General features: G+C 38.3%; 1 protein-coding gene across 1 annotated transcript in view; it reads left to right on the top strand.

Annotated features, from left to right (window-relative positions):
* Positions 1–26,980, top strand: part of SETBP1 (SET binding protein 1) — a 463,228-nt gene that overhangs the window by 282,689 nt on the left and 153,559 nt on the right. The gene's annotated exons all lie outside the window — the stretch shown is intronic.

The following is a 26,980-nucleotide window of genomic DNA, read 5'->3' as shown; positions in this document are numbered from 1 at the left end:
GGAAGCTTCCCTAATAGTGGAGATTTGAACTGGACCTTGGAACACAGCCCTAAGATGTATATAGGAACTGGGAGACTCACAAGATTAGAAAGACCAACATGGTAAATTCCTCTCTACAAGTGGGGCATTTATATGCAATCTGCCATACCAGGCTCCTCATCTGTTTATTGCGTTCAGGCAGCAGTACTCTGAATGTGGCCATGACATGCTTATATGGACCTCAACAGCCTCCTCATAATAATAACGACTGTTGTCTGTGTCTGACTGATCTTAGGTGGCAATTAAAAATATCATTTGAGAGCCCCTAGGATCCAATAAGTTGGTGGGAATATAGCTCTTTAAACTATCTTCTGAAACTAAGAAGATGATAACCATTAAGTACCTTTGAGAAAATGATTGGACTGGGAATCAAAAAATGTAGTTCTAGTTTGATCTCTGACATAACTAACTAAATGAGTTGAGTGAGTCAGTTTGGTTTTTTTTTTGGCCTCAGTTTCTTCATTTGTAAAATGAAGGGGTTGTACTAAATTATTGCTAGTATCCTTTTTACTGTAATATCCAATGGTTTTATTAATACATTTGCTATTTTTATTACCTGTAGCTCACCCAGTACCCTCCTCTTCTCACCATTTCCCCCTAATATTTGTGTTGTTTGAATATTGAATTCTATTGAAAAGGTGATATCCAATTTTGCCAGAGGCAGTTATGTCTCTGGCTTCTAAGTTAAAGATTTATGAGGGCACCTCAAGCCACAAACCTACTAGCCACAAAAACAAAACAAAACAACAACAACAAAAAAAAACAAAACATGATGCTATGACCTATATTGCAGATGACAATGGTTGGCAGCCATAATATGACCAGAGCTGATGCACTTATCACTGAATACCAAAGCTCGAACAGTTCTACTTATTCAGCCCCCTTGATTTACAGATGAGTAAGTGAAAGCCCACCAAGATTAAATTTCTTGCTCCAGGTCACTTGATTTAATAGTAGATGAGAGTCTGGAGACTTTTGAATTAGTCAACTGCTTATTATACTAGAGTCTGTTGCTCTTTTTACTAAACTTTACTGCTTCCCAGGAAATGTTTCTACAGGACATTTTAGATTTCAGGAACGGAGGGGTTGAGAGCAAAAGAAAATGAAACAAGACAGAGAGATGTTAGCCCCTTTGGGGAATGGAATGACGCTTACATATCCCAGACAGTTCCTCAGGCCAGGCTTTTCCATAAATGGATCCCTACCAATAGTGTCCAACCCTTTGTTGGAGAGCATATTTTTGGACAAGAAACCAGAATTAGATATTTGAAGGCTGAGTGTTTATTCCAGCAGAAATTCATGTTAGAGCTGCTGACCCATCAGCACCTTCTCTCAATAAACAGCTGTCAGGGATTTGATTAAATGAGTCTCCCCTTCACTTTTCCCCTCCCTTTTTGGTTATTTGTTTAATTACTCTTTCCCTGGATGGCCTATAGTTAGCTCTAGCAAGCTCATGTTTACATTGGAATTATAATGTGGTATTCCAGTTGTGTACCCTATATCAGTGTCCATTCCAAAGCAATAGTCCTTTAAACCAGCTCTATTAGTACTAGATTTTTTTACTACTCTATTCCATTCTAGGCTAAACTAGCAGAAGGGCTACATCAGACATTCTTACCCTGGGGTCGAAAGGTTTATTTTATTAAAAAGGAGAAAGAAAAAAGGTTACTTGATCTCAATATAATTGCTTTCCTTCATAATATATTGTTTTATGCATTTAAAACATTTTGACAAGGGATTCAGAAGCTTCACCATCATATATGTGCACACACACACACACACACACACACACACATATACCCAGAGTTAAAAATTTCTTAGAGATCCTGGAAGTATCTGGCTTCCAAAAAAGCAGATATACCAGAACTGCAGTGACTAACCCTACCATGATCCTAGAAGTTGAATGGTCCGAAAGATCTAAAGCTAAAAGAGTTCCAACAGTTGAAAATTTTATCTTTGTTTGCTTGAAGTATGACTATGATATGGTAGAAAGAATTATAAATTTGTAAATGATCTGGATGCACATCCTCTCTCTTCCTTGGATAAGTAATTTAGCTTTCTCATCTTCAAAATGAAGGGATTAATTTAGATAACCATTAAGCTCCATTCAATTTCCCAGTCCATGATTCTAAGACATTTAAGATCTTTGAGCCTCAGTTTCCTTTTCAGTTAAATGAGTAACATAATCTTTGATCTACTTATCTCTAAGTGGTTTTAAGAACTAAATGAGATAATGGGCATAAAAATACTTTGAAAAATATTTAAGTGTCACATAAATTCGAGAGTTGTTATCACTGTTACTGTGTTAAAGCACCAAGAGCTTTACAAGTATTATTTCATTTGATCCTCACCCTGGGAAGTAGATATTATTATCATCCCCATTTTACAGTTAAGGAAACTGAGGCATACAGAGATTAAATGACTTAGGGTCACACAATATCTTAGGCTGGATTTGAAATCAGGTTTTCCTGACTGGATGCAGTGTTCCATCCACTACATCAACTACCTCTCACTGTAACATGATCATTAACCTTGGATGAGGGTCATGGAAGGTCCTATGAATTGGCTAGATTAAAGGAGTCCCCAAGTTTCCTTAAATCCTAGTCCCCCTGGAACATTTTAATGTTTGTTCACTGAACAGGAACTATTTGTACACGATGCAGCACACATAAGGTACCACAGAGATAGTATGTTAAATCAATAGGAAAAGGGATTTTGACTCTCCATTTTTAATTTACTGGGGAACTGAAGCAGGTCCACTTGTGGTCTACTTCTTAGAGATAGGCTATGTGATAGTTTGACCATGTAATGTTTTTGATTGGGATGTGTCAGAACTTGGCACAGGAAGAAACCTATTTCAGCCACATGGGTGGCTGAAATAGGTCTGGCAAAACCAGGAATGAATGAATGGGGCTGCTACCCCATCCCTATTTGTTTCAGGAAAGAGTATCTCTTTTATCCCCCTTGGGCATCATTCTACTTGAAAAATGCTACTCTATTTGTTCCCACTTCAGGATTCAAACCTATTTTCTGGTATGAGAAAATCTAGGGCAGATGTGAAAGGGGGTTTGTTCTGTCTTGCTAGCTGTTGCTTCCAAGAGTAACCAGGGTATGTTGCAGGTAGGTCTGTGGTAGTGAATGTAGATTCCATTTAATGCTCCTAAGTGGACAGTTTCACAAAGTTGGATCCTGAAAACTCCTTTCATCCCGTGTATTTTCCAAATGCTTCAAAGCCCAACTCAAATGATGCCTTTTCCAGGAAAGCTACCCCAAGCCCTCCAAAGTCTACTATTAATCTCCCATGTGTATTGCCTACTGTAAATATTGTATCTGTTTCATGAAACTTGGTTATATTGAATTTCACTCATTATTTATTGTTCATTCATTCATAAGTAGGCACACCAGCTCTGTTCCCATCTAGGTCCTATGGGAGATACACCAGAAGAACACTACAGAGGAGATAAGACAGGGACTCAAATACCCAGCTGTTTAGAGCAAGGGTTATAAGAGAGATACCAAGTACTCTGGTCTTCCCACATCTAAAGATTTCATGCTCTAATAAACTTTTTCCACTCTCAAATGTAGCCACTTTGGGGGGGGGCAATTTAAAAGTGCACAGTGCCTGGCACATGGACATAGTTGGCATTTAATAAATGTTTCTTTTCCCTCTCCCTTCCCACTTTTGTATTCTTTATACTACTTAGCAGAGGTATAGTCACATAGCAGGTTCTCAGCAAATAAATAAAGGCCAGTTGGATGGAGTTTAAACCAAACATCCCAAGGGACCCCCCACATATATACACTCACCTGGAAATTATATCTTTTTTTTTTCCTTTTAAGTGTCTCCCTCCTAGGTAAGGACTTTCCAAGCTATTGTTCATGGGGCATTTATGGGCCAACTATGGTTCATTCAATCATTCTGTCAATCAATGAATGCTGTTTGTTAGCACCTAGGATATTAATAACATATTTATATGCTATTTTACAATGTGCTTTCTTTTGTACAACCCCAAGAGACAGGTACTATGGTACTCAATTGGATGTATGATTTCAACGATGCAGGTACTCCCTGGTACAATGCATATCATAATTCACCCATGCATTCCCGTAGTGTGTGAGTTTTGCCCATAACCTCTTATGAATCTGCCTTAGGAGGCCACCCAGCTTGCTAGGGACCCTCCTACCAATTTTCCCTCGTCTCAGTTCCTTCACTGGTCCATTTTTTAAAAATATACATTTCTACTTTGTTGTTCAGGCATTTTTCAGTTGTGTTCCAAGTCTTTGTGACTCTGGGGTTTTCTTGGCAAAGATATTAGACTAGCTTGCCATTTCCTTCTCTAGTTCATTTTACATATGAGGAAACTGAGGCAAACAGGTTACATGACTTCCCAGGGTTATACATCTATTAAGTGACATGGGATGGATTTGAACTCCAGGCCCATTGTTCTATACACTGAGCCTTCTAACTGTCCAAAAATTTCTAATCAAAGGTATCTATTATACCAATAGAACTGGAGTACTTGAAAGACCAAGAAGGGTTTTAAAAGATAAACAGAATAGTTTGTATTTTTATCATAGATGGAAAAGTGAGCCATTTGAGTTTCAAGAAGAGAAGAGAGATAGTTAGCCACTCAATGGTAAGGTGCCCAAGCCAGCCTTCAGAAAGCTCCTTTGACCTGAAATATGACAGAACTATGCTATTAATAGTAGCTCAGATGATGTCCCTCCCCCCGCAAAGAAAAAGAAATATCCCCAGGACTTAGTCCTTGGGACCAAGGGCTGAGTGGTAAGGGATAGAACTGGAAACAGAGCTGGAAATTCCCTAATATCCCTAACATGTATGTAGTTGTTCACAGATATCTCATTTGATCCTCCCAGCAACCCTAGAAGGTAGGTGCTATTATTATCCCACTTACAGATGTGGAAACCAAAGCAGTTAGCATTTCAGTGATTTGCCCACTGCTACGAAGAATCATAGGCAGAATTCAAACTCAGGTCTTCTTGACTGTTCTATATATCTGTCACCTAGCTGGTTGTAAATGACCACATACATTATTCATTGAAAGCACTGAGACCTAAGGCTCTGAAATCTAATTCTAGCTCTTTCTTTAACTCACTGTGTGACCTTGGGATTGGCTTGTTATTTTCTTTTGGGGCCTCAGGGTTTTTTGTTTGTTTTGTTTTTCTTCTCTTTCAAGTGAAAGTTGATGGAGATCATCTTTATTACCCCTTCCCTCTCTAACGTTTTGTGGTTCTCTGATAACTATTATAGTAGGGCTAGGGATGGAATATAGCAACAGCAGTGCTCACAGAAGCATCGAACAATTAATGACACATTCTTTCCAAGAAGGGCATGATTCGATTACTTGCTCCAGAGCTAGAGGCAGAAGGTGCATTTGAGTGGTACATGCATGGCTGGAATTATCCTTTGAGTCCAGTCTGGGCTAGATATGGTGAACTCTCACTAGTCAGATTCTACTTAGGACCCCAGGGGAAAAACTGTAATGCCAGATGAGGAGCTGTTGGCCATTTTTCATTGAATTCTCATTAGACTGAAAGCTTTTTGAGAGCAAATACTGTCTTTTGCCTCCTTTTCTACCCCCCCAGGGCTTAGCATCTGGGCCAGGTACCTAGAAGACACTTAATAAATGTTTATTCCTTTAACACTCACAATCTCTACAAATCAAATTAAGGTACTTAGGTTTTATCATTCCAGAGACTGGACAAGTCAAGGTCAACAGAGGTAGAGGAACTTGCTCAAGGCCACATTACCAGTTACTAACATGTTGAAAATTTGAACCCAGATCTCTTGACTCCCAAGCCAGTGCTCTTTCCACTTAGACCAGCTCTTTAGATGAGAGAATAGTGCTTTATGCAGCTTCAAGTGCCATCAATGTGAAATAACGGCCATTGTTGGACTACAAAATGTGGACAGTTGCAAATTATCTTTATAAAGAGTGGAGGGTAAATCACTTTTTCCCCCTTTCCCAATGACAGGGGTTAGAATCTTATCTTTGTGTTTATTCCTTAAAAAACTCTCTTTTCTCTAGTTCTGTGGAGCAGCTGTTGAAAGTACAAAGGATTCATTTTAATTACAGTGCTTTCCCTGCCTAGCTAAAGTGAAACCCTAGTGAGCAGTCAGACAGCCTTGCGACACTGAAGCTCTCGTCCCCTGTCTGAAGTGTCTCTCTCTTTTCAGGCTGAAGGAGTACAGCCGTCGGTAAGGCAAGGAAATCTAATTATACGGCACGTGTTCTAATTTAAGATGCTGTAGGTTGCTAAAAGTTGGAGAAGCTTCACATTAGGGAAGACACTCACCAAAGGCCACCATGTCCTTTGAACCTATAAGAAATGAATGTGGCAGACTTCTCCCACTTTCCCCTCCCTGACATCCCCCTCCCCCCGCACACACCTTGAGCTAATTGACCCAGGACAGAAAGGTTTGGCATTCTGGGTTTTGAAGCAAGGGATTCACTCAGCCTTGGAAAAAGTCACTTGCCTATGTGCCACGGGCAAGTGGCTGTATTGGCCAGTGAAGTCACAAAGAAAGGTAAGGTCATGGACTCCAAGAATTGTAATAAAATGTTAGATCGACGAAGGGCTGTAGAGATCATGTAGGCCAAGCCCTTCATTTTTCAAATGAGGAACTAGAAACTCAGCAAAGTGAAGCAATTTTCTCAAAAACACAAAGCTTTCAAGTTGGGAAGCCAAGACTGCAGCTTCCTGACTGCCACTAATTCATTGCTTTCCATTCCTCCAAGAGGTTTCCCAACTGTGCCTGCTAGGGAGAAAGCTTTGGAAACTCCATGTTCCTTATGGAGAAGAAATCAAGAAATTAATAGAAACTACCAACTCTAGGGACACCACTGCACCCAGCTGCATTTCTTTGTTAAATTGGGGAGCTATTCACTTCCAGCCAGTATATTGCCTAGCTCCTCAGGGTAAATTGACTCATCCAGGGTTACTCATTTAGCAAATTATCTCTTCCATTGAACTAAACGGTTTCCTCAGGTGATATGAAAGAATTCATTCTTGAGGGGAGAGTGAGGCAGAGAAAGGCCCAGGAATTTGTTCAGAGAAGAGCTTAAGAAGCACTGGGAACTCTCAGATTGGCCTAGCTAAACTGTTCTCTTTTTCTAGCCAGAATCTGTATGTCTTTGATTTTATCAGAATGACCCAGACTTTCCATAGCATATTTAATGACTGCAAAAGTTGTTATACTCCCACTTGGATTTTTTTTATTTGCCACAATGACAGAGTAGTTTGGTACATAGCCATGAGGCAATAACCAGAAAATAGAGGGACAATTAAATCTTAGTTTTATCCCTCAAAATGTATACTTTTTTGGCTACAAATTCACATGTAATAAAATGTGGAGGAAAAAATCACCTTTTATTTTACTTCATAAATACCTGGAGGTGAAGGAGAGGGAGCGGTCATGAAGAAGGAAAAGATGGGTTACAGCCTGGAGACCATAACAGAGACCCACTCCACAAGAAACTCACTGCGGCAAAATGATGCAGTGCAGTCAGGCTCCTTTTATGATCAGAGAAATGACTGTTTTTATAGCACAGTAAATAAAACCTGCTTTTGGAGCTCTAGGTTTACTGCCAAGGAGGGGGGCACTTTGTTTTTCCTTTTTCTCTCCCCCTGCTCTTTAAAACTAAGAAATAGAAAGATGGGTGAAATAATTGAGAAGGACCATGGGTAGCTAATCTAAAGAAATGGCACCATGGATTCATACATACATACATAAATACATATATACATACATAACCTGTTCTAGACCAGTGATTCATTGGTATTGGGAACTTCCAAGGAGGAAACTACCTTTACCAATACTGCCTTAGAGAACTGTCTGGGCTACTGAAAAGGTAAGTGACTTGCCCAGAGTTACACAGGCAGCATGGGTTAGAGATAAGATTTAAACCCAGGTTAGCCTGACACTAAGAGGAACTCTATTCACCATGCCACACTTTATACTTTATGCATGTAAAAACATATCTGTGGGTAAACTCATACTTATGTGCATAAAATGTAGCATACACATTATATCATGTATACATCTATGCACATACATACTTCCCTAAAACATCTCTGGGGTCACATGAAGATTCTGTAAGGCATTCAGTATTTAATACTCTTAAATCTTAAAGAGTCACAATAATAACAATAATATTATTAATGATAATTTATATCATGATTCCTCCAGTTCTCAAAGGCTATGAAAGCTCTTGGTAGGAAGGTCTAAACTGAATTACATCTTCCTGACTCCAAAGCCAGTTTTCTTTCTACTCCTTCAGGCTGCCTTTCACTAGAGAAATAAAAAAGTTTAAATAAGATGTGTTCCTATCTAAAAAATAAATCAAAGGTTAAAATTGTTCTTATGCATAATTGGGGAAAAAAGAAATATTATTTTTTAAAAGATATGTTCTTTTCACCTTCTACAAAAATCTGGAAACATGGTTGTCCAGCCTTGACTTAAGACTTCGATTTGCTACTTACCAGCACAGGCCAAATTACTCTAGTTAGTAGAGTTTTCCCTTACATTTAGCCTAAATCTGCTTCTTTGCAACTTCTGCCCATCACTCTTCATTATGAGTACTAGGGGCCAAGTAAAAGATCTAATTCCACTTTTAGATGACAACCTTTCAAGTACTTGAAGACATCTATGTTGGAGAAGACAAGTTCTATGGGCCCTTCCAGCTTCCAGGCCTCTTGACTTCTGTCAACCTCATGAAGCTGCTTGGCTCCAATTTCTAGTTGTAGATGTTTCATAAATATTTTTTGAGGATCCAGCAATTAGGGAAAAAAGAAAAAACACCAAATTTGTCAGAAAGACTAAACTAAAATCATTTGACCTAGAGTGGCAGATTCTTCAGGCCAAAAGGTAGACTTAACGGATGTCCCATCGGCATCTCAAATTTGTCATGTACAAAATAGAATTCATCTTTGTTCCCCAAAACCTGATTTTGATCTTGCCATTTACTTTTGAAGGCCTAATTCTTCTGATTGACTAGATTCATGACTTCAGTATCATCTTTCACATGACTTTCACTATCACTACACATCCAAATATTTACCAAACCATGACATTTCTATCTCAACAGCTTCTCTTATCTACATCTCCCTTTCCTCAGTCACATAGCTATTACCCCAGTTGAGGTCTACATGATCTCTTGCCAGGACTATGACAATAGCATAATTGATTTCCCAACCTCTAATTTCTCTTCATTCAATTTTATTCTTCACATAGAAGAAGAGTAATTTTTTTAAAAATGCAGGTCTGAGCATGTCACCCTTCCCTTCAATCATTAAATTCTACTATCTGGCTCCTTGTTATCTTTGGGATCAAATATTAACTCATTTTTGTTGGCATTTAAAGTTCCTGACAACTCTACCCACTCTCCAGGCCTGCCATTTTGGCTTTCTTTCTCTTCTTTTTCAAAATGAAATAATATGTACAATGCACTTAGCAAACAAAACATTATATAAATGTTAGTGGTGATGATAGTGATGATGATGACAACATTCTATGTCCTTTCTCTGTATATACCCTTGCTGACTAACCCCCATGCCTGAAATGTCCTCCCACCTTTAGCCCTGTTCTTAGCATCCTTGATTTCCTTCAAGCCTCAGTTTAATCACCACCTAGTTCATTTTACCTCTCAGCTCCTCATGGCTTCCCTGCCAAGGTTACCTTGTATATTCTTTGTATGTACTTGTTAAGATATATGTTGTTTTCCCTATTAAAATATAAGCACCTTGGGATCAGGGAGGATTTCCCTTTCATCTTATGTATCCTAGCCCCTTGAGAGGCAATATATCAGCATAATCAAAGTCAGAAAGAGCTGAGTTCTAGTTCTGCCTCTGACACATACTGGCTATGTGATGCTAGGAAAATCACTTAACCTCTTAGGCAACCCTCCTGGAATATAATATAATTTTCTTGAATTGGTAGGAGTTTTCTCACCTAGGAGTTCCCTGAACCAATGAAATCATGTTCAATCCCTCTCTGATCCCTCAGGGCATAAGACAGTACCTGCCAACATAATAGGTACTTAATAGATGCTTATTCTCTGGTTTATGTAATACAAATTACAGATCAGTTCTGTGACAAGAGACCCATCACAGAGGACCATTTCACCAAGGTGTGGCATTGATCACAACAAGGAAGAGTCAAAAGCTGTGAGGCTTCAATACAACCTGACACCCACTCCAAGAGATGCCCAGGAGCATCTGTGTATGGGAAGGAAGGCTGACAAATCACATCAGATCTGGAGTATTTGTTGCATTCACCTCAGAAGTCTCTTAAAGTCAGTTCAGATGTGAGGATTAAGCAAAAAAGGACTGTGAGACATTGTTCAAAGGCATTTTATAAGTGCTCAGTTTGTAAGAAGAGTAATCTGGACAAGGGTCCTGCATGACTGCCAAATCAGGAACGGCTGGCTGCTCCCCAGGACGTGTACATTACTTAACACAGAGCTCCATGCCTGCTGAGAATGTGTCCACACCCCACAGATTCCCTGGTGCTTAGTTATCCCATGCTTCCCCAACCCCACCTCACGCACATGCTATCTGTAACTGATTTTGTGGTGCACAGACTGACTAGCTTCCAGTAAGGCGCACACTAAGAGAACAGAGCAATAAGGGTCTGCAGTTTACCTTGTTTTTATGGGCTGCTTTAAATGCAAGGTATTCAGTTGAATTCAGCATCTTCTTGACATTTCAGACTGAATTTATAATCAACAGTTATTTTAGCACTAGTGACAAGTACATTTGGGGGGGAAGGCATTTAGAGGGAAGAGGAGAAAAAGGAGAAGGGGGAGAAATCCTCTAGGTGAAAGAAAAGGATACCCTGTTTTTCCTTTTTTTTGTAGTTGTAAGCAAATGATAAATGGGGTGGTCATAAGGTTTCATCTCTCATACTTCTGGTGAAGGAGAAGGCAATAGGACTGATTCAGAGAAGAGTTTCATTGTTTAAAACTCTAGGGACCCAACTTTTCCTTTGATCCCTTCTTGTACTTATTTGAAGACCAAAGAGAGCTCTGGACTTAGAGTCAGGAAGACCTTGTCTTTATGAGTTCAAATTCAGGCTCAGAAACTTAGTAGCTGTGTGACTCTGGACAAGTCATTTAACCCTATTTGCTTCAGTTTCCTTATCTGTCAAATGATCTAGAGAAGGAAATGGCTAAAACAGTATCTTTGCCAAGAAAAACCCAAATGGGGTCATGAAGAGTCAGACATGACTGAAACAACTAAACAGCACAAAGCATATAGGAGGTACTTAATAAATACTTGTTCTTTAGAGAGACAGAGACAGGCAGACAGACAGACAGAGAGATGTAAAACTTTTATTGCTTTTCCATAAAGGGAGGAGGGAAGGAGCCTTTTCATCTAAGTACATGCACTTTTAAAGTTTTTATCACTCAGCTTTGCAGATGACCACATGAGCTACAAATGATAGAGCTCCCATTCTTTCTCCCAGACCTTCCCAGACTCAGGGAAGGAACAATTCACCAGACTCCTCCCTTGGCTTCACTATTTCAGTGCTACTGTTTCCATGCATGTGTAGCCTTTAGATTTTTTTTTGAGAGACAGTAACATTGCTTAAAATACTGATCCTTCAGTTAAGTGTAGCTGGGTTTGAATTCTCCTTCAAACATTTAGTAACTTCATAACCATAGGTGAGTCCTTACCCTTCCTAAGCCTTGGTTTTCTCATCTGTAAAATGAAGAAACTAATATTTGTCGTACCCACCTCATAGAATCAGGTAATAAGGCTCAAGAGTCTTAGCTCGTTTTTAAGGTATCAAAGCATAAAATTGCACTAAGACTTTTGGGGACCTGTATATTCCAGACAATTTGTGAACTTTCAAGATCCATTATTATTGCTGAGCCTTGATTTTGGCATACAATAGATTTTTATTTCCCACCAAGTAAGCTTTCTAATTGCCAAATTCTGTGCTTCAGTTAGGATGTTTCCCAACCATATTCCTATTTGTGTTCCATACATTTGCATTTCTTATCTCTAGAAGATCCTTCCTATCCATGAATGCAAGCCTGTGTAAATCACATACATCCTTCAAGGCCCCATTTGCCTCATCCTCTGAGAAGCTCACTGCTTCTACATCATCCTACTTTGATTTTTCACTTCTTTGGGTTTTTGATACCCCAGAATTCTACAATGCACTATAGTTACTTGGTTTCTGCAGGACAGGTTTATTTTCTCACCAAGGTTTCTCCAAGATATAATAGAAGAACACTGAACTTGAAGTATAAAGTCTTGGGTTTGAGTACCGGATGTGTCCATAACTAGCTATGGAATCTTGAGACAATCCTCTTACCTTCTGGGGCCTCAGAGAATGGTAAACTGAGGGTATTGGGCTCAGAGCCTCAGAGGTCCCTTTTAGCCTCAACATTCTATAATTCCGTGATTGTTCAATGTATGTTGGTGTTATCTTTCCTATCTGATTATCAGTTTCTGACAGATTGAAGCATTTAATAAATGTCAACTTGATTGAAACACTCCCCATGGCTGGTTTCTCTCAGGAGGATTCCCAGTAAGGGATGATTCAGATGCTCTAATGAGTTCAGGAAAGTAGCATCTTCCATTTTCTAATGTCATGGTGTGGGTATACACCTGACCACAAGGCTATTTGTAAAATGGCTATTATTAGGGGAAAAGGGGGAATTAAAATGGACCAAGGTTGCTGTTTTGTGGGGCTCAGCGACCAAAACACATTTTGAAAGCCATTTGATTTTGATGTTAGCAACTACAATGCTATAGGAAAAAACCTACTTGGTAGAAGATCAGTTCTAGAAACTGTTTTGGTTTGGGGAAAAATTATGGCTGCAGAACTCAAGGAAACCCTTCAGACTGAAGACTGGTTACAATAGGCAGATGGAAGATAAAAATGGGAGGAACTTCATATCATATATTGTGCTTAGGGATTGGCCATGTGTTTTCTGTTCCTTAGCTGGTTCAGGTTTTACAGACTTCCTCCATATTGGAGTGTAAGTTCTTTGAAGGCAGAGCTAAGTGTCAAAGTAACTTCTGTTTCTTTTCTCTAATATACTCAGTAAAGGTCTGAACAATACCATAGGTTTTCACTCATGATTTGATGAATGAATTAATTAATAGATTAATTTAATTTTTTCAGCTAAGTTAGCATATTGAAACTTTCATGATGTCTTACAGATTGTCTAGTTAAGTTGACTCTAGTCAGTCAATAAGAAAACAAATATTTCTTTTTTTTCCTAATTAAGCTACTTTTTATTTTCATGTGTGGCCCTTTATAGCTTTTCTCTATGGTTTTGACACTCAGTAAAAAGAAAAGAACAATTTTAAAAAGCCTAAAAGAAAAAAATGAATTTCCCCACTTTTGGCCAAGGTCTTTTGGTGGGTCTTCCTTTTCACATTTAATCTGTAAATATTTTATCTTTTACTTAAGTTTTTTTTTTCTAACACTTATACCCATACATAAATCCCAGAGGTAGAAAACTAAATTTTTAATTTTTCTGGGTATACAGCCGAGTTTGATTCACTTTTAAAAATCATTCTGTCCTAGATTTTAAACAAATATTTCTTGAGCTTCGTATGTACCTACTGAAACTAGCATAGGAGACTATCTCTGCTCTCAAGGTGCTTTCAGTTAACTTGAAGAGTTAAGAGTAACAGATATAGTATATCTGGAATGATTAGGACAATATTAAATAATGTCAAGCACCCAGATTATGTGATATAATCTAGGTCCAAGACTTCAGCACTAAATTTATGATATTAAGGAGCAACCGACCCATGTTTACCAAAAGAGAGGGCACTATAATAATAACACTTCAAATTTCTGTAGCACTTTTAAGGTTTACAAAGAGCTTTTCTCATAGTCAGGTCACCATTCTCTTTTTATTGACTAAATCTAATGCTAATTTACTGACTCAGAGTGCTCTCTGACCTCGTTACAGCATTTGACTCTTTTGATCCTACTTTCTTGATACCCTTTTGTCCCATAGCTTTTGAGACCTTCAAATCTATATCAATATCTCTTTGTCCTTCTCATCGATGCTTCTTCTTCAGCCTACATGTAGAGTGAAAGAACTCTCATGACTACTCATTGGTTACTACTGGTCTCAGATCAATATTTTCTAACTAGTTTCTAAAAATCTCTTGCTAGCTGACATTCTAGCACTTCACACTCAATATATTTAAAACCAAACTCATTTTATTCCCCCCTGAACTATTTTCCCTGACTTCCCTTTATCTGTATATGGCATATCCATTCTCCTGGTCAACCTGTTTAAAAACCTCAAAATTAGCATTACCATCTCTCTGTCCCCTGTCTGCTGCCCAAATTCTGTAAATTGTATTTCTACTCTATCTTTCTACCTCATTCCCATTCCTGGTATCACAGGATTATAGATTCAGAGGTGGAAGGGATCTCAGATGTCATCTAGTCAAATCCCTTTATTTCACTGATGAGGATAATTAAGCATAAAAAGTTAAATGACATGTTCAAGGTCACAGGAAGAATCTGAATCCAGGTTTAGGCATGCTTTCTGCTTCAATCCATCTCCATCAAGCCAACTCAGACATTCATTCTGTCTTGTCTGCTATTGCAGTAACATTCTATTAAAAAGAGACCATACCTCCTGTAACATCCCCATAGCACATGGCATAGAGGTGGAAACACAAGATTTTCAGAAATATTTGTTCAACATCACACACACACACACACACACACACACACACACACACACACGATAAAATGAATCGAAAAAAACATTGTTCATGTAACTTGGCAGAGAAAGGCCAGAGAATACTAGAGCGTGCTTTCTCCCTTTCCCCTTCAATTGCTGATATAGCAGGTTCTCAGAAACTGAATAGTGCAATTAGAAAGCATAGTGTTTTAACACCATGAATGGATGCAGGTGATGCCACATTCTAATTAGCCCACTTTAAGCCAATATTGTGGCAGCCTCTTAAGCGGTCACCCTGCCGCTTCATGCTACCTTCTCTGTCTCTGCCTGCCTGCCTGCCTGCCTGTCTGTCCGTCTGTCTGTCTCTCTTCCTCTCCTTGTTTCCCTCCCTCCCTTCTCTCTTTTTAAGCTCCTATTCCCCTTCTCACCCCCATATCCTTTCTCTCTTTCCTAAATCTTTTTCTACCTCATCTCCTGAGCTTGTTTGTATGTCACCCAATGGAATCCCTAGTTCCTTTTTTTGCCCTTTTCCTTTCTCAACAATATACCACATTTCCTGATGAGGACAACTGAGAGAGAGGTGGGCTGGCCAACAGAGAGAGCTTTCTTCATATATCTCAGCCTTTTAGCCTTTTGACCCTAATACTGTGAAGGCACAGCAGATATTGCATTTTGACAAAGTTCTTCAACAAAGGGAGCTTCTTTCTAGTGAATGAAGTCCTTCTAGTGAATGAAGAATGGTCTAACATCCTGAACTGCCCAAATTGTAGTGGATTGCCTTGAATAGATTGTCAGCTACCTGTCAGTAGAAATATTAGAGCAAAGCTGCTTAACCATATTTCACAGGGATTGTGGTACTGGGTAAAAGTCTGATTGGGTGATCTCTAAAGTCTTTTTTGATCTCTGATTATTACTAGGTCCTCCTTTCAAATTTCTCAAAGTACTTAATTTAGACTTCTTTCTACTTCTTTCACCTCTGTGGGTAACTATGCTAACTTCTTTGTTTTTAAGTTCCATGAGAATAGGGCCTGTCTCATATCTATCTTTGCTTCTATATTGGTTAGCAGAGTTCCTCAGAGGCTGCCTCTCAGTCTGGATTTCTTATTGAGATTCTTTTACCCATCAGATTGTGCTTTTTCTGATAGGATGGTAGCTGCCAGAGATGTCTCACTCTCCCTAAAAAGAAAGGGCATCCTGGGCCTATTTGGTCTTGATGGTGACAATGTCCATTTTTTTTTTTTTGACAAATGAGAGGAAAATTACAAATATATATATATATATATCTATATATCTTTTTCTGTTTCCACATTTACCTACCACTTCCCCCTACCTGTATCATTTCCTCCTACCCTGTGCTACTTTGTGCTCTTTCACTGAATATAACAAAGGACAGCTTATCCCTTGAGGAGAATCCCGATGTCACTGTACATGTCAGTCCCTCCAGCCGCTACCGATGTTATTAATTTTTAAAACAAACTTCCTGATTGAGGTTCTGACTGCCTCTAAATTGTCTCTACAAGGAGACTGTGTACTAATTAACCCATAGAAACAATCAGTGATGTACCTTTTTCAAGTTTCAGGGTGATTAGAATATGAAAATGAAGAGCACAATGGTGCAGATGTTTTAAAATCACAGCAGACAGCAATTAGTGACACGGAAACCAGCTGCTTATCTCTCCAGATAAAGCCTCTTAATAGGGAATTACACTGGAGGAGTCATTACACAGATGGATCTGCAAATGATTTAAAGAGGAGGCGTTGCAGTATTAACTTTGATTGGTGAGCCAGGTTCTTGTCAGGCTTTCTGTGTTACCTCTGGAAGAAGGTGGGTTTGTAGCTGGGGCAAGAGGTTTCTGGAAATATTCACAGTTCTACCTGTCTGCCTGCCTGCCACATTAGAGTACTTTCCTTTTGAATAACTCAAGGGGAAGAGAAGGCAGTCCTGATCTACTGGTCACTGAGCACCTGCACTTCGGGAAATGGGCTTCATTGTTTGGAGATCAAGACAGTCAGCTGTCCCTGTACGGAGAAGAGAGGATTTGGGGTGTTGAAAGGGAAATAATTAGGTGGTTGATTGGCCGTGTTAGGTGTTCCACTGGAAAAGAAAAGGCTCATTGTGTTTTGCCAAGTGATTCTTGGGGCGGGTGGGTGTGTATGTGTGTGTCGGATAGGGGAAGCTCATCGTGGTAATCATTTTTAATTATGGGGAATTACCCTGTACTTGAAGAAGTATATAGTAGGAGCCTTTGTTTGGGGGGTTAGCAGTTACTCTCGCCAACGATGAGAACAACTTCATCCTCCACAGGGATTGTTAGTTAAGGCAAAGCCACTGGGAGGAGATGGACCACATAGGCCTCCCCTAGGCCAGAAAGGAATCCAGGAAAAAGAAAAGGACAAGATGACTCTGAGGATTTACTGTTGACCCTTGGGCATGGTTCATGAGAAGGTGTGTTTCTTTGGGTGTCTTGGAGAAATTCGGCCATGGACCACTCTACATCATCTCCCAATTCCAGAAACAAAGTCATTAATGTGTAAGTAGTATGGGGGAAAGAGCACCCAGCTGCTAAGAGCCAGGAGATACAAATCCTGCCCAGGCCCCACTGCTAGCTCATTGTGTCTACCTCTGTAATTAAGCATCACAGTTTTGGTAAATCCATTTTATGTTGAACAGTCCATGAATGAACTTCCATTATGGGTCTACTATGTACCAAGCCCTGTACTGAGAACTCAGAGTACAAAGCCAAAAGTTCATAATCCCTACACTCAATGTGCTGATAAAGTAAAGCTAGCATACTAGGCTTTGTAAGATGCAAATTTGAAATGACCAGAACTGGAAAAAGCTAGCATGGATATTCTTCATACATATTCTACCCCTGTTGTATCTCTGTACAAAGTCAGAAGATACCCTGATAGGGGTCATGTTTCTTTGGTTCATTAATTGGATATCTGTCCTAAATCTCCTTGTGTAGACTAAATGGAGATGTTGCCTCTCTTTGGTCTCCATGGATTTGCTCCCTTTACCTCTATTAGCACTTATTTGGGAAATTCCTCATATCCTACCTGTGTTCTGGGATCCAATTTGATAAGGAAGCAGACATCCTCTGCTTGAGTACCACTTTTTGCCTTTCTGGTGCTTCTTCATATTCAGTCTTTGCCCTAGGCAAGCACTCAAATGCTCCACTGGACCTTTTTGAATTGATTCTAACCAATTTTGGTATTCCTGGTGTGAGAATCCAGGCTGAACAGGGAAATGATCTATCTCAGCACCTTGGCTTCCCTAGAAAGGGATACTTTTAGACTGTTAAAAGCAGCCTGGTGGTATCTAGGACTAGTTTTCTTGCTTATAAAATAAGGGTTTTGGACTATGTGATCTCCGAAGTCCCTTGTAGCAATAATTCACTTCAATTTGGCAACACCTACTAAATGCCAACTATTGGCAGAACTCTACCATTCTGTAAACGAATCACATGCCACAAGAGTCTGAAACAAGACTTTGACAGAGCCTGGGACTCAGGGGCTGTGACTTCTAGTCCTGGGTCTGCTAGTTGGCTGGTCACGCCTTATCTGACTCTCCGTTTCTTCTTCTGTGTGTCAAATAGCAATTGGATTAGGTAATATCTAAGGTCTCCTCCAGCTCCAACATTTTCTGACTGAGAAGACCCTAAGGTTATATGATTTTGAGCCTAATTCAGTATGTGAAACTGTGCTGGATTTGAATATGAATCCTTACCCTGACATTACCTGAATGACCATAGTAGAGTCATTTCACTTAGGCTGTGAAGTGACTGGATAAGATGACTTCTAAAGATTTTGTATTTCTTACGATCCATAGAATGGACAAATATCACAGAAACTACATAGAACCTTGGAAGACTCTTTTGTTGTAACAATAATCTTAAATTTTTAAGATGAGTGAATTTCAGATTAAGACAGAACTGGTGCCTATTTTTTTTTCTTTTCTGTATTATGAATAATGAATTTCTGGGAGGATGAGGGAGACAGGATGGATAAGGAAATGAAGATGATGCAAAACCAAAAGACTTAAGTCATTTTTTTTCTTTAAAGGAAAGAATCTGCCAATAGGCAGCTAAATGGCATAGTAGATAGAACACTGAGCTCTAAGTTAAGAAGCTCTGAGTTCAAAGCTGGCCTCAGCTAATTATTAACTGGGTAACCCTGGACAAATCATTTTATCTCTGTCTCAGTTTCTTCAACTCTAAATGGGGATAATAATAGCAACATCCCCCCAGAGTTGTTGTGAAGATCAAATAAAAATTGGTATTTGTATTAGTACATAGTTAGTCCTGAACAAATTCTGGTTCCCCACTCACTTCCCTTCATTTTCTACTTATTTTTACACATCTTTTGCTTCCTAAAAATCCTATTACATGTAATTAAATGTAGTTATCTTTGGCAGTGACAGAGATATATTTTAAAAGAACATCTCCTCTACAAAATATTATGGCTTTCTGACATGCATTGGATTTATTTTTCCCCATCAAGTGAAATTAGTTATAATTCCTTTAGTCTAACTTTCTTTTAGGATAACCTAAATTTTCATAATGAATACATCGGAAAAAAAGTAATTCTTTTATAATAAAATAATCAACAAACATTTGTTTGCTTTGAGGTAGGCATTGTGTTAGGCCCTGGAGATACAAAAATGAAACAGTCTATATCCTCAGGGTGCACACATTCTGTTAGGATAAATAACATGATTTTACATGTTCAGAGATGATCACATACATACATATTTCTACATTATTTTGCATTGGGTAAAATAGATAAAAAAAAATAAATACACGATCATTTGGGGAGGGGTGGAGAAGATACTGATATCCAGGGGCGCAGGCATGAAAGGCTTCATGTAGAAAGTGGGAAGGTAGAGATCAACCTGAACCTTGAAGGAAACTAGAGATTCTAAGAAGCAGAAATGAGGAGGGAGTGCATGCTAGGAGTGGGGGGATGGTCAGCACAAAAGTGTGAAGGCGGGGGATTTACCACAGGCTTCCTTGAAATAGTAAATTTCCCTAGTGCTTTTAAAATAGGATTCCATGAGCTAAAATTTGTTTTACTCTCAGGGCATAAAGGGCACATTTATTTCCTTAAAGTACAGCTGAATTAAAATGTGTACTCTGAGCACACACCGACTGGTAAGGAGTGGCTAAAAACATACTGGGGTTCCATTTATCATTTAAAATTTACTGTGGTTAACATAGAGCAAGAAAAATAATGAAAAATCTAGTTTACATTCATTTTGTAGACCATATTTAAGGATCCACTGTGATAAGATGTTATGGGGTCTGTCTACAGGGACTTAAATGGAGAAAATATAAATATGGCCAAAAGCTAATAAAAAAATCCCAGAATAAAAATCCAAAGAGTTTAGGCTAGTGCTCTCATTCTTGCTATACTTCTTACCTCCCACCACACCATGGCCTGACCCCAGCATTCTACTTTCTGCCCTCTTAGACTTCACCTCTTTGCGTGGAGTAAGTGCTCAGTTCTCAAGGCAGGACAGATTAGAACTGACAGCCTTGCATCTGTGTGCATAATACCTCCCATCTGACAGATAAAGAAATGGGATTCTGTGAAGTACAAGTAGATACAGCCATCAGCCAGGACTTGTGAGGAACCGTGCTTCCTCTGACCCTATTGAACACCATTCTCCTCCTCCTTCCTTTCTTTTTCCCTCTTCTCTTCCCATTCCACTGGAGGGTTTAAAGGACCATTTCCCTGCCATTACTCCTGATCGTTTGTTGTGCTTCTCTTTTGTTGGCCATGCCCTGTGATTGTAGCCGGGCAAATTGAAGCAGAGATATTAGAAACAATGGAATCAGGCAGTGATCCAGATGGATACACTGAGAACCAAATACACTTAAGTGCATTACTTTCTGCTGATCCACTAGTTCATTTAAGTAGCCAGGTCTACCTATCAAGAGCAAGCAGTGAAACCCAACCTGCTTAATCACATAGTCTTTTTCAGAAGGAGAATTAGCTGGCAAGTGAAATAATTAGGAGGTGGGGAAGAACAAATAGTAATATTTCCTTAGAAAAAGAAATTTCTTAGAAGAGTAATAGGTCACTAAATGCCTAGCAAACTTTTTTACCCACAACCTAACAATTTTAAACTCCATGTATTGCTATAAACCCTCATTTGAATGCAAACATTCCCACTTTTGGTGATTTATCCTTGTTATCATTCACCCATTCATCCTGTAAGAGTTATAGAGTTTGCCTAGGGTCATGCTATAATTTTAAATGATAGGGGGAAAAAAGGAAGGCTCCTTGAATACTTAAATTAAAACCAAGACAAACCTCAGTATTCTAGATGTTAGTATTTTCATATATGTCTGATTTCACCCCATTGATAGATGGACCATAAGCTCATTGATAGCAGAGATTGTTTATTTTTTCCCTTTATGTTCTCAGCAGTAGATAATCAATAAATGCTTGTTAATTGAATGATAGGTGCACTTACAGTTACTGAGCTCCATGGAGCAATGGTGTGAGATCAAAGTCCTTAAGAAGCTTACAAAACTCCCAAGTTGTAGTCTGTACCACTTTAAAATGTAATAAAATAAATAAAAATCAAACACAACCTAGGTAATGTCATTTTGTGTTTTTCTAAGACAAAACAAGACCCTCAGGCATCTGTTTCCATTTGACTTTGGCATCACTAATCTAGGCCAATCCCCCCTCCATGGGTTACATCTATTGCATTACAAATAAATGGTCTTCTAAAACATCTTTTTGAAGGCTCCTTCCCCAATGAGAGGGAATGAATTGTCTCTCAGAACAACTTTCTATTGTGAATAGCTCTCGTTCTTGGGGAGTTCTTCAATTGTATCTAATATTTATGTATGTTATTATGTATGTTATCTGGCATTTATTATGTCCGTTTGTAACTTTTAACTTAGTTTTTCTATGTGTCCTGTAAGACTTAAGAAGAAAAGTCTAATCCTGCTTTTATACAATACTCAGCATATGCATTCTCAATTCCTTTATTGATATTTTGTGTGATATGATTCTACATATTCTGGTCAACCTTCTTAGTATATATTCTAATTCATCAGTGTCAAAATATATTTTCAAACTCATATGAATAAAACAACTCATTGATATCATATTATTTGCCTTTTCTATGGGTGGGGAAGGGCCTGGAGAGGGGGAGAAAATTTGGAATGCAAAAGTTTTTTTTAGTGAATTTTAAAAATACATAAATTTTTAAAACTTATTTTGCCATTTGAATTATGCTCCCATACTTTATTTGATTTATCATTTTTCTTTAGATATTTTATGCATATGTTTGTTTCCCTAGTTCATAAGTTAGGCAAGGACAAAGGAGATAAGTTACATGCATTGTAAACTAGCCCAATGTCTGCCTGCATCCATAGTCAATGAAAAATACAACACGGGGCATGAGAGTATATTTGCTGATTTACTCACAATGACTAGCTTAGATACTGCAAAAATCTATCTCATTATTTTTATATGCAGGAACCAAGCATACCAAATTAGCCCTAATAAAATATTTTTGGACCCAAACTGTGAAAACAACCTCAGATATGACTAATGACTCTCTAATCACTAAATCTAATGGCCTTTTTTTTTTCCAGTCCTCATTCTCCTTGACCTCTCTAAGTATTTAACACTACTTGTCCTCCACTTCTACTGAATACTTTCTCCTTTCTTAGGATCAAATGCAGTGTAGCCTTTTGGTTCTTCAGCTACTTTTCTAACTCCTTCTCCTTGATCTATTTCCCTGATTTCTCATTTTTATCAAGATTCCATCCTTGGCCATCTTCTCTTATTTGTCCACACTCTCTATCTCTCTTTGAAATCTCATGTCTTCAACTACCATTTTTATTTGAGAAACTTTCTACATTTCCATCTCTAGCCTTACTTCTTTTTCTGATCTGCTAATTTGCATTTCTGTTTAATTGTCTATAGGAAATCTTTGCATGACCTTCAACTCAGCACATCCCAATCCAAATTTCCCTTCTCTCCATTTATACCTTCATTTTGTTTAATGTCACTTTTATTCAACCAGATTTCCTATATTTGAAACCTTCAAGTTATCCATAACTAGCCCCTAACCCTTACCTTCTGAACCCAATTAGATATAAATTTCTGTCCATTTTCCCCTCTGTAACATCTCCTACATCTCTTCTTTTTTTCTATTCCTACTGCTACTACTCTCATATAGACTCTCAGTGCCATCTAGACTATTGCAATATCCTCTTCACAAATTTTTCTTCCTTTACTCTTTCTTCTATGCACCATCCTTCATACTGCTGCTGGAATATTCTTCCTTAAATATGAATCTGGCCACCAATCTAAGAAATGCAAAATATTTATTGAAACACAACCATATTATGTACACTCTCAATCCCTTCTTCTTCCAAATTCTCCAGTATGTTACCCACTGTTATTTGCCATTCCCTCTCTCTCTAATATCTGTTCTCAGATTTTTAAAAACAGGTGGTACACCACAGGGCTTTATTTGGAGTCGGGAAAACCCAAATTCAAATCCTCTAGGCCAGTAAGCTTTAGTTTCTTCATCTGCAAAAAAGGTGATAAATGTAAATGTATGTAACAGGGTTCTGGTAAGGATTAAATGCTAATGACATATGTAAAGTGCATTTAAAAAAAATCTTATATATATATAATCTTCTTTCTTAGGATCAATACTAAGATCACTTCTAAGGAAGAAGAGTGGTAAGGGCTAGGCAATTGGAGTTGTGCCTTATCCAGGATCACCTAGCTAGGAATATGTAGAGTGCCTTGCAAATTATAAAGCATTCAATAATAAAAGCTAGTTATTATTAATACTGATTTTTTTCTAGCTGCCTACAAGGAAACTCATGCCCCCTTTCCTTAAGAAAAATCTTCCCTAAGGACTTATGTGAAAGAATGTTATCCACAATGAGAGAAAGATCTATGGGAATAGAAATGCAAAAGCAAAACATACGACATCACCTATCAATGTATATATGGGTATGTGATTGGGGGTTTTAGGCTTTAAAAATTGCTCTATAGCAAAAATAAATAATATGGAAATAGGTATGAAGTGACAACATTTGTACAATCCAGTAGAATTACTTGTCAGCTCTGGGAGAAGGGAGGAAAAGAAAATGAATTATACAAACATGGAAAAATATTTAAAATTTTTAAAAATTAAATTAAAACAACAGCAACAAAAGAAAAATCTTCACTATAGCTTATTGTCCATAGCTATAGGCTAACTATTGGGCTATATCTTGAATCTCTCTTTCAAATACCAACTCTGAAAAACTGGTCTATTCCTGATTGTTTCTATTTCTTCTCCTTTCACTATCTTCTCCAGCATCTGGTTGCTGATCTTATCCCTCAGCGAAAATTGTTTTCTCCAAGATTACCAGTGATCTCTTAAATTGCCAATTCTAATGGCCTTTTCTTGACCTCCCCACATCATTTGAAATGGCAGTTCACTCTCCTAGATATCCTCTCCTTTCTGGGTTCTTTTTTTCTGCCTGATCCTCCTTTACCTTCTTTGTTGGATCCCCAACACATGCCTCAACTGTAGATGGACCATGCTTCAGACTTTTCTATGGGTTTAATTGTCATCTCTATGTATCTGACAGCCAGATCTATACAGCCTACCTTAGTCTACCTCCTGAGTTAAGTAACATATTTCCATCGCCTAATTTGGACATTTCAAATTTGATGATATCAAATTTATCAAATTATCAAATTTAAGACCTTCAAAACAGATATCATTATGCTTCCCTCAAACCACCCTTATTCCAGATGTTCCTATTTCTGTCAGAAACACCCCAAGCCTTTTTGTCACTTATGTTCAAAAATTCAGTATCATTGATTTCTCACTACCCATTCACTCTAGTTATCCAATCACTTGTCAATTCTACTTCTACAGCCCATCCTACAACTATGCCTTTCTCTTTCTTCACATAGCCATCATCATATCATCATAGCTAATGCTCTCATCATCTCTTCAATGAATTATTACAGTAGCCTCTTGATTTGGCTCCCTGCCCACAATCTCTCTTCTCGAAATCCTCCTCAAAGTTGCAGAAGTGATATTCATAAAGCCCAACTTTGACTGAATCATTCTAGTGCTCAATCAGCATTATTGCCTTCCTATGTCACCAGGATCAAAATACAGACTCTTACTTGGCATTTAAACCCCTTCACATTCTAACTCTAGCCTATCTTACAGGCTAATTACACATTACTATCTTTCATGCTTTCTATAATCTGGCTAAGCTGGGTTCCTTCGTTTTCTTCCCATTACACGACACTCTTCCTTCATGCCTTTTAGTGGCAGTGCCTGATGCCTGGAAAAAACCACTCTCTCCTCACCTCTGCTTCTTAAAACACCTACCTTTCTTCAAAGCACAGATCAGCTGCCATTCATCTTCTTCTGCCTCTACCTCCGATCCCCAAACAAATTAACTCATATTTACTTTGTATGTATTTTTACTTTCTTTTATGTGCATTTCTTATTTATGGTGATAGAATGTTTATTCCGTAAAGGCAGTGACAGTTTGTTTTGGGCTATCCCTGATGCCTACCATAATGCCTCTCACCAAGCAGATACTTTATAAATCTTTCTAGGCTGATTGATTGTACCTGTCCCAACACACAAATATAGAAGCATGTTATTTGGGGATTTCAAGAACAAATATCTCCATAATACAGAAAATTTAGTCTCCAAATACTGCTACCCAGATCTATTTCATGGGACACAGAGGGCATCCTAAAGTTCAAGTGAAGTTTTAAGCTTTGATAGTTTAACATTCATAACATCAATCTCAATTCATAACATCAATAACAATCAGTTCTCAAAAGGTTAAGTAGCTCAGATATGCCTAACTTCCTTTAACTATTCAACACGATTCACCATAATCTGACCTAAACATTTTTTGCCAAGGTATTTGCTCCAATCGGTAGTTTTGGCTTCTTCCTGGAAATCCTTCAAAAAACTGTATACTTCAGAGTTGTCTCCCTTATGGGCTTCCTCCTCTTTGCCTTGACTTGTTTTTTTCCCTACAGTCTTGTTCCTCCTAAGTAATGTGTTCTTGTCTTACCTTAACATCAATTTCCTCACCTGTAAAATGAGGGAATTGTACTAAAAAAAATTAAGGTCCTTAGTAGCTTTAGATTTCTGACTCTGTGATAATTTCTAAAGCCAATTTATATTTTCAACTCAATTATCAACTTTGGGGGACATAAATTCTTGAACTTTCTATTACTCATTTAAAGTCAAGTTGTTGAGGTTTTTTTAACGTTCTTTTGCATGTGTATTGTATTTGTGTTATGTGTGTCTTTTTTTGTATGAACTTTAAAAGCCAGCCTCTAATTCTAGTGTTTTTTAACCTGATGAGTAAGCCTACATTCACTCATTCTATCATTGATCCTGTTATCCCCACCTTTGAATGCTCAGCTTACCTCCATTCTTCCTAGCTAAAGAATTCCAAGGAAACGTCTACAGTCCCTAAGTGATTCAGTCAAGGGTAGGCCTGGGATGAAGTTGAGTTGGCAAAATTCCAACACAGTATCCCAAGAGGGATATTGATTTTCCTAGAATAGTTCATTCCCAGGGTGTGCCTCAGAATATGAAGAACCCCCTGTGGAACTATAAGAAATTGTCTTAAGAGGTTAAAGGATCCCCATTAGACATGAATTACAGTAATTATTTTTCTTAGCAAAAAATGTAATTATTAATGATAATGATTTATAGATAGTGTTATCATTTGCAGATCTCTATGGGGGTAGGATATAGAACCTAAAACCTGGAATGGTGGGTTGTTAAAAACTTCCTATTCTCTCTCTTCCATTTCTTTTCTGTCCTCTAATGTTCTCCCCTGTTCCATGAGTGGTGGATCCTGGTTGTGCTTGTAGCCCATAGATCTTAGAATTTCTTTTGTACTCTCCTACAGAGAATGCTTATTTATGATCTGGGAAGTCAGCACTTTAGTGAAATGTGAACAACATTGTCTTCTACAAAGTATCCAGGAAAAAACCTGAAGAAATGGAAGAAGTACTTTTTTTTTTCCTAGGAGGAAGTAGGGACGCATGGTGCTAGAGAAGAAAGAACCCTAAGCTAAGAGTCAGGAAATCTAGGCTCTAGTCCAGGGGTCAGCAACCTTTTTGGCCATGAGAGCCATAAACGCCACATTTTTAAAATGTGATTTCGTGAGAGCCATACAGTGTTCACAGTGTACGCTCCTGTAACAGCG

This window comes from Gracilinanus agilis, chromosome 1 (genome assembly GCF_016433145.1).
Source record: "Gracilinanus agilis isolate LMUSP501 chromosome 1, AgileGrace, whole genome shotgun sequence".
Lineage (NCBI taxonomy): Eukaryota > Metazoa > Chordata > Mammalia > Didelphimorphia > Didelphidae > Gracilinanus > Gracilinanus agilis.
This window is presented reverse-complemented; position numbering and strand designations above follow the sequence as displayed.